The 14,643-nt window shown below is 38.8% G+C and overlaps 1 protein-coding gene across 1 annotated transcript in view; it reads left to right on the top strand.

Annotated features, from left to right (window-relative positions):
* Positions 1–511: 511 nt before the first annotated feature.
* zfp36l1a (zinc finger protein 36, C3H type-like 1a) overlaps positions 512–14,643 on the top strand; it is a 35,637-nt gene continuing 21,505 nt past the window's right edge. The window contains exon 1 of the mRNA XM_014019770.1: positions 512–732. The gene's annotated coding sequence lies outside the window, so the exon portion shown is untranslated. The remainder of the gene's footprint in view (positions 733–14,643) is intronic.

Here is a 14,643-nt window from a genome sequence, read left to right as displayed (position 1 = left end):
CTACAACCACAATATGATTCAAYCTTAAATCAAAATGGGATTCAGTTTTAAACTGCAATATGGTTCAGCCTTCAAACATTGAAAACATTTTGCTTTCTAACCAGGAAAACTTTAGCAATTTTGAACTGGAGARTGTACAGCTCCATTGTGAAAGGTGTGTAGCTTAATCTGCATGTGAATCTAGGTTACCTAACTGAGCTTTTCATGAGGTTTAAAAGCTTGGAACTCCAAACTCTCTGATTTTGAATTGAGAAAGCTCAGTGGATGGAAAGMAAAATGTCTTAAGCTTCAGAATAGAAGTCCAATTKTCTTRTTTTGTCCTGATTTTGGATTTACCATGTCTTAAATGATAGAATCTACACCAGCTTAATCAGAGTTGAGGACTATTTTATTGTTTGTTGCWGTTCAGTACTGCTGCAATTCCCCTTATGTCCAGTAGGTGTCTCTAAGAGGGAWCAACACTGCTAAACAGCACAAGGTGTGACCAGAAGAAGAGTTGTCTACTAAAAAAAGAAAAAAAAGAAGAAAAACTGTGACACAGGTTCTTCTTACACAAATGTTATTATATTTCTTTTACTTTTCTTCCATTATATATTTAGTGGAAGCAAACCTTTTTTGCAGGATCTCGTCCCCAAATGCTGTTGTGCCCGTCGTCGACCACTCGAGTGGACTCCGGTCATCTTTGGAGTGGGATCTTTCCCCCCTTCCTTCGACCGGACCCCCCACCTCCAGGTGAGCAGTGGCAGACGCGTGTTGGGACGCTCTGGGCCCTAAAAGCCCCGCACAAGTRTGGTATAAAACCAACAGACTAATGGATCTGTATTTTTTTTTCTAAAATTGCATCAGTTTATGACTGCTCTATGGACGCAGTCGCATCATGAGTGTCTGAGAAATGATATAAATCAGATGCTCACATATTAGGCCCTTTCAGCTAAAAGCGAGACATAACTCCAGAGAGCACCTCTTTAAAATTCCAATCTGGTCTGTTACTTTAAAAAATGTTTTATATAATAAATAAGTAGAAAATTGTCTCCACATGTTGGAGAATCAGGAACAGAATAATACAATTTTATTATAAGATTATGAAAATGACATAATTTTTCAAGTTTACTATGTTGCATCACCTCAGTTTGGTGAACTTGACAACAAATATAAAGAATCATGTTTTTTTACTTCTCCTAACTCACAAGAAAGATTTGAGACTCTACYGACTGCACACCAGCTTTTCATTTACATAATGTTTTTTTTGCTGTTTAGTACATTTTTAGACAACAACAAAAGATAAAAACCAAAACAGTGGATTTGTTTTCCATAAAGCCTTAACACATAGTTAAAGTCTTACTCTGCTTTATAGTTGGGTGAACATTCTCTGCATGTTTGCCAGGACCAGCTCCATTTTTCATTTGACACACACACACAGTAATTTGTTGATTGGAGCAAATTTAACATCTGCTGCTAGATAGCATAACTTCTGGTTACCAGTTGGGACTTGTTTACAGCACATTGTGTTCCAAGCATTATAATAAACATGAACAGTTCTCGGCAGCCATTGGTGTGGTGTCTTGCCGAACAAGAAATTCTGACTCAAATAACAAGTTTTTTTTGGAAATAAACAAGAAAACACGTAAAAGTGCTTAAGCAAATGGAAGCCATAATGAAAAAGAGGGTGGTTTCCATGAAGGAGGTTGTTGTTGTTCTTTTATTTTTCTTGTGTGGGCATGAATGGGTTAAACGGCAGAGCGGTAAGACGCTCCATGCCTGCAGATGTACACAAAGGCATCAAAGAATGGAGCGCTGCTCGCCTCCTCCTCATGTTCCATACAGTCTACAGATGAACTTTTACTCATACAGTACATAGCTCAGAAAAGCCTTGTGGGTGGGGATGGGTGCCTGCAAAAGGAGACACATATCAACCCCCAGCATCCTGTTCKGTGCACAGGTGCTGCAACCCAACACACAGTACACTCAGAACGCAGCCTGACACGTGCGTGGTATGTGTGAYGGTCAGGAAACTAAATACGTAAATGTTAGCATCCGAACAGTTTTTGCTACGATAGAAAACTGGGTGGTTTTAATTSTGAAATAACTTCACCACACTTTGTAGGCATGTATGTCTGGGGAAAGTCAGGGGGCTTCCTTTTGTACATCAGTAAGATAAGAAAGGAAGTGACATAAGTTCCTGCAGCGAGATGTGCAGCAGCACAAAGCTGACACTGAGCGATGCATGTCTATTGTTCAGAAAAAAGAGAGCTGCCTTGAACTGGTTTAAAACTAAAACCTTGTATCTGACTCAGTTTTTTTTACTACAGGTTATTTATTCTAGTCAGTTGTTCTGAAACTAATTGTATAAATTCAGTGAAATATTAAAAAACTTGTGTTCCTTGAAGGAATACATACGTGTACCCAGAACTACTAAGATCATCTTATGTTGGAAAAGGATGAAGTGACTTTGGTCAAACATTGAAATTAACAATATGTGCAATCATACAATATCAAGAGATGTCACGTTCAACAATACGTGTTCTGAATTATTCTCAGCTACTACCACAGCTCAGTGTGTGCACAACTGACTGAGGAGTAGCCATTTTTGTGTTGGCTGATATGGATGAGGGGAGATCTGCCGCAGGGAATCAGTGAGGACAAATGACACAGAACGCAATTCTCTGCGTGAGATCTGAACAAGCGCATCGCAGCAACAAGCCTGACCGTGGCAAGAGGGAACACGTTGAGCAATATTGTTTGTAAACTGAACCCTGAACTTGCGACTGCAGGGTTCACAGCGTGAGTCACAGTCTGCAGCATCGCCAAGGTTTAGCTGCTCAACAAACAYGGTGACAGAATACCAAAATGAAGAAAGTGCCCCGGAAAGTACCTAAGACAATTCAGTATGCAGATAAAGGAACGCTTGTCTGGCCTCAATCGCCTGATAAGGCGGCACATTCTGCGTTCTGTACAAGGAAGAAAGCAGAGATTAAAGTTAGAACAAGAAGATGCATGCTGGAATAAGTGCATTTCTGGTTTCACCTTTTCACGTCTAAAAGCAACTAGCATGACTGAATGAAAAACAACAAGCTGTGTGACAGCAGTGATTCAAATCCACTGAACATGACATTTGAACCTACATCCTGAAGGGGTTTTTAGAACCTGTTCAACCCAAACATGGTCTCCTCTTTCATTGTGTAGGTGACAGACGAATGACTCATTCTAGATGAAACCAGGGTTGTAGAGGGTTAACATGTCACCCTAATGCTCAATAGTGAACCAACAGGACTACATGTAGGCAATCGGCACCGTGTCGAATTCAAAAGTACAGACTTTGAACCCACTCCTCTTTGGACTTGGCTGCAAATCAAAAAGGCTACAGGCCGCTTGCTCTGTCTGATAAACAACTACTGGGGACGGAAACAGGCTGGCTGAGCAATGGAAACCTCAACTTTCTGTTTTCAAAAGGCTTTTTTTTTTTTCTTAGATTTGACCTAAATGCTTGAAATGGCCACAGGCTTTTTCCAGCTCTTAATTTTTTGTCACTCTTCAGGTTCAGTGGTTATTTCAGGCATCTGAGGCCAWGAGTCCGGTGGATTTCTGAGCCTTTTGTGTTTTCACAACCACACACTTCAGAAAGACATGAGCGCAGGAAGTGGGCAGAAAGGGGAGTTCTGTGCAAACTAAAATAGCTCGTCACCAAGATCTATGTCTCTAAAGTTTTACACTCCCATGTGTTGCCTATTGTCTTTGGTCTGAGCTCATTGTAATCCTGCTAAGGGAACATATTTTTAAAAATAAAAACAGGTGAGAAGGCCTCTCTGCATTGAAGAGACCCGACTCCACGAGAATCCAGTTTCTTTGGAGTCCACGTCCAGTCTTATACAACTGACAAGGCTGTTTACTCTAACCTACTTAGAAAAGAAAGAGATCAGTGTAGTGGCTGCAAAGTTCATTAGCAACACTATTTCTTGGAAGTCTCGAGGGTGCTCTCTGTGTTGGAGACGTAGGGTTGACGTGAAAAGTCCAGCTCTGAGGAGGTCAGCTCCGTTACAACCACGAATCAGGAGAAAACAAGCTAAGTTGTTCCCAAACGTTTTTCCTTTTTCCACCAAACTCTATCCAGGGTCATATAAAGCATGTGGTGTGTCACTACACACTGTACAAGGGAGTGCGGGCAAAGAGATAGGCTATAAAAATACCTCGCCGCAGAACTTTAAAACTTTAACCCACTTCAGGAATTGCCTGTGTAATAATTCACCCCAGATTTATTGTTGTTTTCAAGCTGCAGGCGATTTATGAGCGGCGTGGTTATCGTTTTCATGTTGTCATCAGGATTTCTGTTTGTTATCTGACTTTTTTGTGTGATTCATCAAACAGGGTGCAGCCAGTTCAAAGATCTAACCTACAACTTATGGTGACATATTACAAGGCGAGCGGATAATGAACACACATGTCACAAGACAAAGCCTAACAGAGCCGATGCACCCTGTGATGTCAGTCTAAACAGGCACAAGTTTAACTTTCAGAGCTGAGGAACTACAACAGGCTGGGATGGTTGGGAATGGCAAAATTAACACAAATGTAAAGTTCTGTTCTGTAAGAGTATCTGGTCCGGATCTGTCATTTTTTTTAACGTGTGTGTAATTTAGTCTTTAAATGGTCTCTAGAAGTAATTTACAAACTCTGAACAAACAATTTAAGGAGTCTAAGAGCTTCTGCTTTGTCAGGTTTTTTTACAGCATTTGTTCCTAGAGCAGCAGGAAGGCAGGAAGCTCCACCCTCCCCCCGCCAACACACACACACATACAGACACACAACTCCCCTTCATCCTCCTTTAACCTGGCACAGACAGGAGCCAGGCTGAGTCAAGGCCACAGCTCAACTCCCACTTTTAGCTGTAAGCAGTGTGGTGTTTAAAACAGCTACAAAATAAAGAAATCCTCAAAACTCCAACCTAACTTTGTACTATTTGAAGTTAAGAAAAACTACCTACATTTTAATCTATGACCTGTATAAAGTGTACAGAGAACAAACTTAAAAATACATTTCTAAGCTGCTGCTCCCTGACTGCCAAGCAAATGAGAGGCAAAAAAAAGCAGACTGAAAAGTAAGCCTCAAACAAACTGTCACTGTGGGAAATCTGTAAATCAAATATTTAATCTTTTTAAATTGTGAGCAGAGAAAGACTGATGGTCACTCGTGAATTTTTACATTTTTACACTATTTTGTGTAAGAGTTAACAAGTTCCAGTTTTGAAGAAAATATTGGAGCTAAGTATGACTGAAGTCTATTGAAGTTTGGACTAAGTACTCTCTGTGTTCTGAGGCGTATTGGAGAGAAAACCATAATTCCTAGAGCAACGAAAGACACAGGAAGGCCAAAATGTTTGCTGTATTATTTGTAGATTTACCAGAAAGAGTTTTAGGAGTCAAAAACAGTTTGTTTGAACATGTTGGAAGGTGCAGACGTTGGCGTGCAAAATCATTACCTTAGCCGACCATTCTGTGGAAAATGTGAAAATCATAAAACTCGCACTATGATCAGAGCCAAGACAATTTGGTGCCCTAGTCAAGATTTCAGGTGGCGCCAAGTCTCAATGCCAAGTTACATACAGTCACATAGCAAATTAAACCATTTTGTTTTAGACATCATTTTTTATCTTTAGAAACCTGATTGTCCAGTTAAAATAGTTAATATAGTTCATTTGAAACAGAATACCAGAGGTCTACCAGCAAACTATACATTTATCAATTACTACACATTATCTTGAGCACCAGTCTTGACTGCATCGTGTGATATTTTTTATCACAAAATGTCCTCTGCACCATATAACCTTGTTTAGTAACAAAGCAGGCCGAGAAACCTACAGAGCAAGTTACCTTCATCAACTTGAGAAACCAGTGAATATGCAACAGACTAAATAAACTATATACTCCAATAAAAAGTTATAAAATTACACATTTTCCCCCCTAGATGGGTGGCACCCTTTGCATTTGCCTATACTGCCTATGCCACCGGTCGGCCATGACTATGACTTTGTAAAGAAAGTAAAATATAGCAAAATGTCAATTCAGAAAGGTAAAGCCCAATTTTCTGTGACCCATGAATAGTTCTACACAGTAAAGTATATCTAAGCTACAGAGGTACACAGAGGGCTTTGTTTTCTAAAGTGCTTCACCAAAATTACAATTCATTTATTTCTCACCTTGTTTTTACAAATAATGTCTATGCTGTGCAACATACGGCAACCTAACGCCTACCTTTGCGCATGTTTTTTTATATAATTTGCATCATTTATCTCAAAGCTGCTTAACAAGATGTTGTACAAAAATTTTAAACAGTATAATAAACCCAACTTACAATGTTACTCTTTATTATTTATACACAAGTTTTAAGTTAGTTAGTTAACCATTTTATACATACAGAGGTAATAAAGGAACCTTGCAGAAACTCTACTTTTTCACCCCTCTTTCCTTTTAAGTTCCACCCAGCACCAAGTTCTCTCCCTCTCCTCCCTACCCCTCATCACCCCCCTCTTTAATTCTCCCTTCTGGCTGCCTTCATCCCTCCTCCTCCCTTTCTTCATCTCCTGGGCCCGCTCACTGACAGCTGGCTCTGATTATGGCTGTGAAAAATGGGGCAGTCACGCCAGCAATTCCCCCCCTCCAGCATTCCTGCAGCATGACTCCGCACTTTCTCCCTACTGGTGTGAGGCCTGTCTTTACCTCCCTCCCTCTGCCTTCTCAGTCCTTCGTTCTTTCTTTCCTGTTGTTTTTGCAGGTCCAGTACTGTACTCTTGTAGCAAAGAGGGAGGTCGTGTTTGTGCAAGCAGCGGTTTACTGAGGGGGATTTGCGTCCTGTGTTTAAGCAAGTTTAATCTAGAAGGTAGACAGTTCAAAAGCAGGAAAACGAATGAATGGCAGATTATGTTTAAGCTAGTCATATGACAGAGACGGATAGAGGAGGTACTGAGGAAACGGTCCACAGCTTCTTCACAGATGGAGCAGGATTTTAAAACACAACCAGCCCGCACAAGTACAAACACACTCCATCACTGCCTCGTGCTGTGACATTTATGGTACATTACTTGACTGTGTAATGATTACAGCATGTCAGAGTGCAAACTGTTTTGGCAGATTTTTCCATACATACTTATTTATTTGTCTAAACTGAGAACGAGCAAAACCTCTGAGCTTTGTTGCATGATTTGGCTCAGCTGAAGCAATTCAGACAAAAAAATAAAATAAATAAGGGCCTAGCATTCCTTAAAGGAATGATTATTGCCTGTCGCCTTCCACGCCACAGTTTAAAACTAAGATCATCGGATGATGAGAAGAATGAAGCGGTATTGGTCAAGTTTCATGCAATACTGTAACATCATGTAAGATTTGTTAGGTTTTATAGCTTGTGTTAAGGATGCCTCTCAGCTACTACCACACCAAGTTTAGGTAAATATCTGTCAGTTTGGTTTGAGTTTTAGCCCTTTTTGTGTTTGCTAAGGTCAGTTAGCTCTGACAACCATTTTAAAAGGGGTTGACTCCAAAAGCTATTTTGGTAACAGACATATTGACACAATGGCAAAAACATGGCCACCCTTTTTATCATGGTAGATTATATATAAAAGCAGATCTAGCCACACCTGTATCAGTTTACCAAACTTTTTATGTTCTTCATCCGTTTTCATGTGAGAGAAAAGAACGCTCACCCAACATTCACAGCAGAATATGGATGTAATAAAAACATCTGGCTATTTTTCCTTCATGATGAATTGTGATCAAGGGATTAATAAACTGAGTTTCACAATAGTGCAATACATTTCTTTGATTTCACTCAGTATTATGATCCAAATCATTTTTCCCACATTTGGAGAGTTCTTCAGTAACTATGTGAATCTGTTACTGTTATCAGCAACTGAATGTGATTCGATTTTACCGACTTCTCCCTTTGCATACTTCATCACTACAAACACTTTGGTATTTAACAGAATGCTTCTTTGCCAAAACATGAAGCTCAAAGGCAACACATAAATTCAACTCACTCCCATAATGAAAGCTTTATTTGAAAGTAMAAGATCAAATATATGCTAAAACTCTGCCTATGTTGTCAGATAAGTCAGACAAGCGTGCAACTGTTGCTTGAAAACATTAGTTATAARGAACTAAAAGCTTCCTTATTTTGGTAGTTGGATATGGGAATATGTTTATATCTGACTTTACTATATTCTAATTGCAAGTCAGAAAATTGAATGATTGTGTTCTGTAATTAACGTTTCTGCTGCATTCAACACTAACATGGTTCATAATAAATTTAGTACATTACTGGCACCACTTTTTAAGAGTGAGGCAGCCATGTTGAATCTAGGTCAGGATTGGTGAAAAATCGCTAAGTTGGAATTTTAACCTTAAGGTGGTATCTCACCGGGATATGGCTGTTGCGGACTACTTGGCAAATGTCATTCCTGATGGAATCTCCAAAATGTCTCAACAAATTTATTTAATTTCTCAACTTATTTGAGTGAGATTAAGAGATTTACAGTTGCTTGAATAGGCCGCTACTGCATATTTAAAAAAAACCTTTTCTTTCAAGATAGTCATTGAGTTGCCACAATTAATCARCTTATGATTAACTGTCGAATGGTTAATTAAATCAAATTTTCTTCCATTCAATTAATTGATAATGTCCGTCTAAACCTTATTTCAGTGTAGTTTGGCCACCATCCAGAAGAGGGCGCCACTGCTGTCAGCTTGGTCTTACACTACCTCAGCCCTGTTTGCATTGAGCAGAGAGCCATCTCGATGTGGGCGGGATCATAATGTAACGTGCAAATCTTATTTGATTTTAATTGCAACACAACAATAATAATGTACTACACCACACTTGACAGATAAATACCAAAAGTGGTACCATCCAGCAGTATGACGCTTAAGACGAGAGCAGGACAACAGAAAGCGGTAAGCTAATTGTAGCTAAAGTTAGTTTTTTGTTGAATTAAACTCGTGTGGAAAATAAGCAAAACGTTAGTCGCTACAAATGATTCACGTAAAATTACTCGTCTGTGTGTCATAACCCGGTCAGTGAAACAAATAGAACCGGGCCTGATTAGAACTACAAGGAATGCAAACAAATATGGTGAGCGTTCAGTTGTCAGTAGCTACTCTTTTTTGTATTCTCACCCCTCCCAGGGATATTTCATGATGTTTATAGTTTGAGTTAATCTTTAGCTTAAAATGTTATGTAAATGATAGTTTTACATTTTTCTGTTCATAGTGGATTAAGTCTTTTTCATATTACATTCTTTTCTTTCTTTTTTTTTCCAACTAGCAATCTAATAGAGTAATATCCTGTTTTGTTATACTTTATATAAAAGTTCAAGTTTAATAATGTGTGACAAATCCACAATTTTCTGTTTATTCCATCAGTAACTAAAACAGCTGGRACAATAAATTGTTAAAATATAATAATGTACTTATTTTTTTTATAAATTCAGCATGCAAAAAATTAGCCCTTCACCTTATAGAAAGACCCTTGATTCAAGAGAAATGTCAGTTTTTTTAGAAAATGGCTGCCTATCAATTAATCTTTAGTTGATTGATAAGATCAWTTAAATTTAGATTAATTAATTAATCATTAATTTGCATAACTCCCTAGTTGCCACATAAAGCTAGGTTTATAGTTGATGTGTTGAACATGTCACGAGGGTGTGTGCACCAACAGTGATGCAATTGTGCCATCATGAGTTGCGGCGCTTGCTTTTGCACCTCCAAATATAGGTGACTCTGCATGGGCTGTGAGCGCCATGCTCCATTCAGCCGTTTTCCTTTTTACAACATTTCACAAATTATAAAGAGTACTGTCCCATGTCCTTCCGGTGAATACTAGAGTCAAGTATAAACGCCTAAACCGCTTGCGAGGGTGCACACGCCGTCAGCTGAGCTCAGCACAACACTCGAACGCGCGACTAAAACCGAGCCTCAATGCTAGAGTGCTAAAGCTGAATTATAACAGAAAACACCTGAAGCTACAGCCCCAACTAATTACACCAATGATAAATAACTATTTAAAAAATGGTCCAAATCTTCCTTTCTTTATTTCAAAAGTGTACTTGAATAGAATGAATTAAAAACTTAGGGGCTGCAGCCAAGGTGGGTACAATGTGTGCCAAATAGAGTATGATGGCAGATGTGGGAAACAAAAAAATATGCATGGCCTAGAATAAGGTTTTACAAGCTGGGACTTTCAAAAATTGACCACACTAATAGTGTATACTGTAGCTCAACGGTCATTTTGTCACAAACATTCAGAGTTCAGTGAGACTGCAACAGAAAATATGTTTGTTTACTTGTAAATTTGAGTAACTAACTAGTTTTCAACAATCACAGCCCAGTGAGATACAGTATTAGTCTGAGGGGTGTCCTGGTGGATTTTTTTTTTTTTATACCTTGCAACTTAATTTCAGTTTCCAAGCACAACTGAAACAACAATCCAGACTATAAAGATGTCTGACTTGTCTGAGGTAATTGACATGTTCTCTTTGTACCTAGAAGTCAGAATTTCTGAGCGCCAAGAAAAACAAGTGGAACGTCTCCAGAATTCAGAATTCCAGCTCAAAGATTATTCAACAACCCCAACCTCAAAAATTCAATAAGGCTGCCACCACCCCCACACACCCCACAGCAATAGCTGTGATAATAAACTTTTTTATTTCCACTTGTGTCAGTTTGTACATCATTAAATCGCTTGCAGAAGTACTGAGCCACTCTTATTGAAAAGTATGTTGTCATAGTGTTTGATTGCATAAAAATACTTTGTCACTGGCTTGCATTGCTTTTAATAGTTACCCCGGTTACTGAGCACAACAATTACCAAATCTTACTGGTTTCCAACTTGTAACTGGAACATGGTTAAGTTGGATTGTGACATCATTTCCTGATCCAAGTTCCAAAGTCAAAGAACTGTGTGTAATAAATCCCTGTAGAAACCAACAGTGAAAGTAGTCCTCAGGAGAAAACTCTTTGAGTCAGAACAACTCAAATATTTGAGAAACACATTTGACCTGGTTGAGCAATAGCAGAACAAAGTTATCTTGAATAATGTTTAGGGTAACTATCATGCTAATGGCCTTCTGTTTTGGTAACTAGCAGCTGCTGATTTGGCTCATCTTGTTAGAAATCTTGTTTTTTCTGGCTTGTTACTTGCTAGGTGACCCATCAAATTTGCTAAATGTAAAAAATATTTTAAAKGCATAAAAGTAACCAGTTATTTAGAAAGTTTGCTGAACTATACGTACCATCACTACATTTTTACTTTGATGTTTGTACGATATACTCCAGTTTGAAGCCTGACGTGATCACTTCCTTTGAGAAAAAAAAAACTAAACTCTTGTTTCAAACAGAGAGAGAAAAGTCTAAAGCTTAAATATGCCATTTATTACATCTTTCACAGTTGTATCCTTTTAGGGAGTCCGTAAATAACTCTATCCACTGCTAATTTTAGCTAGATTAGATTAAAGTCATWAAAAAGACTTGGATTTAAAATCTGTTTTGCATAAACAGAAATCCCCTAAGAGCAAAATTAACTTTGAAAAACAAATTAAGTGACTTGGGTGAGCAGTAATTATACACTGTCCACCATTGCTGGCATGGAAGTCTTGATTATCTTTTTCACCGCCTAAAAGGGAGTAGAGAGGACTGTTCCAGGATCGTCTGAGTGCTCCTGAGGCCAGCAGATGTCTTGGGTCATGTTGCATAAACAAGACAGAAYACTTTCATCCATCATGCTGTTGAACTGGGAGCCTAAAGGCCGTCTTATCCGGCTTAAAGCGTCTTGTTGAGGCAAAGACATATTCAGGGCGCCAGTCTTGATATTACCTCAGTGGAAATAAATCAAGTCTGAATACTGAGCTCTATAGATACCCGCTCCATGCCACTCTGTCTCGGGCCTAGGAGAATTCCAACATGATTGTCTCAAAGCTCTTCATCCTCTGTTCGTGTCACAGTATTCAACCCACGCTTATTAAAAAAAACACTTTCATATTTTAGCACAGAGAAGTGTTAAACTCACATGAAAACAATGTGATGGAAACTGTCAATTCACAGGCTTGTCAAATAAGACAAATTCATATCCTGTGTTTAAAGACCGTCAGAAAACTGCCCCTGCCTTAAGGCAAATCAGGCACCCGGTCAAATCAAACAAAAGATGTAACTGCAAACAAATCCTCATCCCCAAAGTGTGACTTTAGTCTGTTTTTTTTAAAGCAAACCCCAAAGTCTTAAATGATATGTTACTGTTAACAGCCCTGTGTTTTGAATTTGTTTGTACAAGCATGTAAATATGAAGAAGCTGACAGTTTTCTGTGGTATTTTAATTGTGCACTTATCTCCTGAGTGAGTCATGCAGTGAGAAAGTTACCCACGGTGGAAGCTCCAGTGCTGATCCCACCCACATGTTGGGTCTGCGTCTGCATCTGCAGCTGTGTGCTTATCTCTGCTCCTCACCTGCTAGCTCAGTTCCACGCTGCCTCTTCATTCACCCTCAGACCTCGAAGTTTACATTCACGCTTGACTGATCGGTACTTTAGCTGCTAGCATGTCCTGAATCGACTCTGCGGGCCAGGACAGAGGCCAACCCCAAAAAGAAACAAAGAAAAAAAAGAGTTTACATAATCATAGCAGGATTAATTTTCCATGTGAAAAATATGAACCTCCCCTTTATGTAAGCTCTCATTTTCTTGGATCACTGTCAGTACATGTCAAAGCTGTCAGAAAACCTGAATTAGAAACTTATCAGATCATGTTTGATCTGAGTAAGACTGGACAGAATGCGTTCATGTAAATTACTCTCAGAATGTTCCATTTTAGCTCAATAATTGTAAAACTGGCTGATTTATAGCTATTTATGTGTTGGCCCATGTTAATTGTAAGACATCACATTAAAGTATGTTAGGCATCAGTAGCTGCATTTCCATTGACCATGAAAATGCGCAAATTAGAATTTCGAAAATAAATTTGCTCAATGGAAACACGTCAATTTCAAAAAAAAATATGTTTTTCGACTAAATGTTTTTGCGCTAGGATGAGGTGGTTTCTCGGCCATATAAAAATTGGTGTTTTTCACAAAACTGCAATGGAAACACTTTTTTTCGCATCACAGGAGTCACGTGATCAAGAACCGGCTGTTTCTACTGGTGAAAAAGACGACGACGACGAAGATAACAGGAAGTAGAAGTAGTAGTAATATCGCATAAGTAGTAAAAGAAAGTAGTAAACTCACCGACTACAATTTCCCAAAAACACAACATACGTAGCCGCTCCCAAGTAGGGGCTTGTCACTGGAAAGCCTCGATAAAAGAGGTTGACTTCTCCTCTGATGATGAGCGCTAGTGTCGCGGTAACAAATATGTGTTTACATCCGATGCCGCCATGTTTGTAATGACGTATCGCGAGAACAAACGTATTCACGCGTGACTTTAATAGCATTTCTWACTTAATGGAAACACAGCAGTTGCGAAACTGTGTTTTTCGACATTAACAGAATATTGACAAAGTTTTGTGCACATTTGCAATGGAAACGCAGCTAGTCTCAACTGCAACCGCACGAATATTTTGGTCAATGCCTGTAAATTTGATAGAGCTACTATTATGTTTGTGTCCCTCAGCATCAGTTGACTTGAAGCAGACTGAATCCAAAAGTTAATGAGTTGTAGCTGTATATCCAGTTATTAGTTTCTAGAAGTTTCAATCAAATCTGTTGTTACATTTTTTTGATAACAGACACATGCACACATATATACTGGCAAAAATGTTACAACTTTTCTTTTTGGGTAAAACCAAATTGCTTAAAGTTATACATCAAATTTTATTATCATCATTCTGCTCAGATGTTAGCTCCATTTCTCCAAACTGAAGTCACTCAATAAGCTATCTACAACAGGTAAGATATTAACTATTCACACCCCTTTTATAAGACCCAGACTCAAAGGAACTGAACTGTCCATTTAAATGAAAAATGTTTAGTTTTAGTCTAATTGCAAAGTGACTGTTTTAATGTAAAATAAGCATCATCATGTTGCAGCTGGAGTGACTCAGTATTTATTGAAACAATGCAGAGGCAGGGCTCAGATGTCTGCTGAAGCATTCATGACTCTTTAGGAAAATTGCAAATGAAGACTGTACACCAACCGCCCTGAGTTACAGAGCTTCTCTGAAGTAAACACTGAAGTGAAACTTTTCAATGAGAAGAAAGGCTTATTGTTTGGGTGTACTTTGGCAGCAGTTTTGGCATGTAGTATTAGCCCTGGCAATGGTCGGAAGGTGGGGGCTCTCAGCCTGGAACTTTTGGTAAATGTAAGTGGGGTGGGCTAAGGGGACAATAAACTTGCATTTCTGGGAAAGCCRTTCACTTTAACTAGACTATAGAAACTACAAGGCAAAAAAGGGGCAAACCAGAAAGTATTTATTGAGCACAAAAAGTGTTTCCATATTCAGTTGTCACACAACACAGCAGAAACTCCCGGGTTGACGGTCACAGAGTCTGATGTGACACTAATAATGCTTACTGGAAACAGACGCTGTATGTTTTGGAGAACACATGCTAATGACGTTAAACTGTTCACAAAAACTAAAACAAACCTAGTGTATGATTCACTGCTGTGTTTTAAAC

This window comes from Austrofundulus limnaeus, unplaced genomic scaffold (genome assembly GCF_001266775.1).
Source record: "Austrofundulus limnaeus strain Quisiro unplaced genomic scaffold, Austrofundulus_limnaeus-1.0 Scaffold230, whole genome shotgun sequence".
NCBI classification, from domain to species: domain Eukaryota; kingdom Metazoa; phylum Chordata; class Actinopteri; order Cyprinodontiformes; family Rivulidae; genus Austrofundulus; species Austrofundulus limnaeus.
The sequence above is the reverse complement of the archived record's forward strand: the minus strand, read 5'-3'. Positions and strand labels throughout refer to the sequence as shown.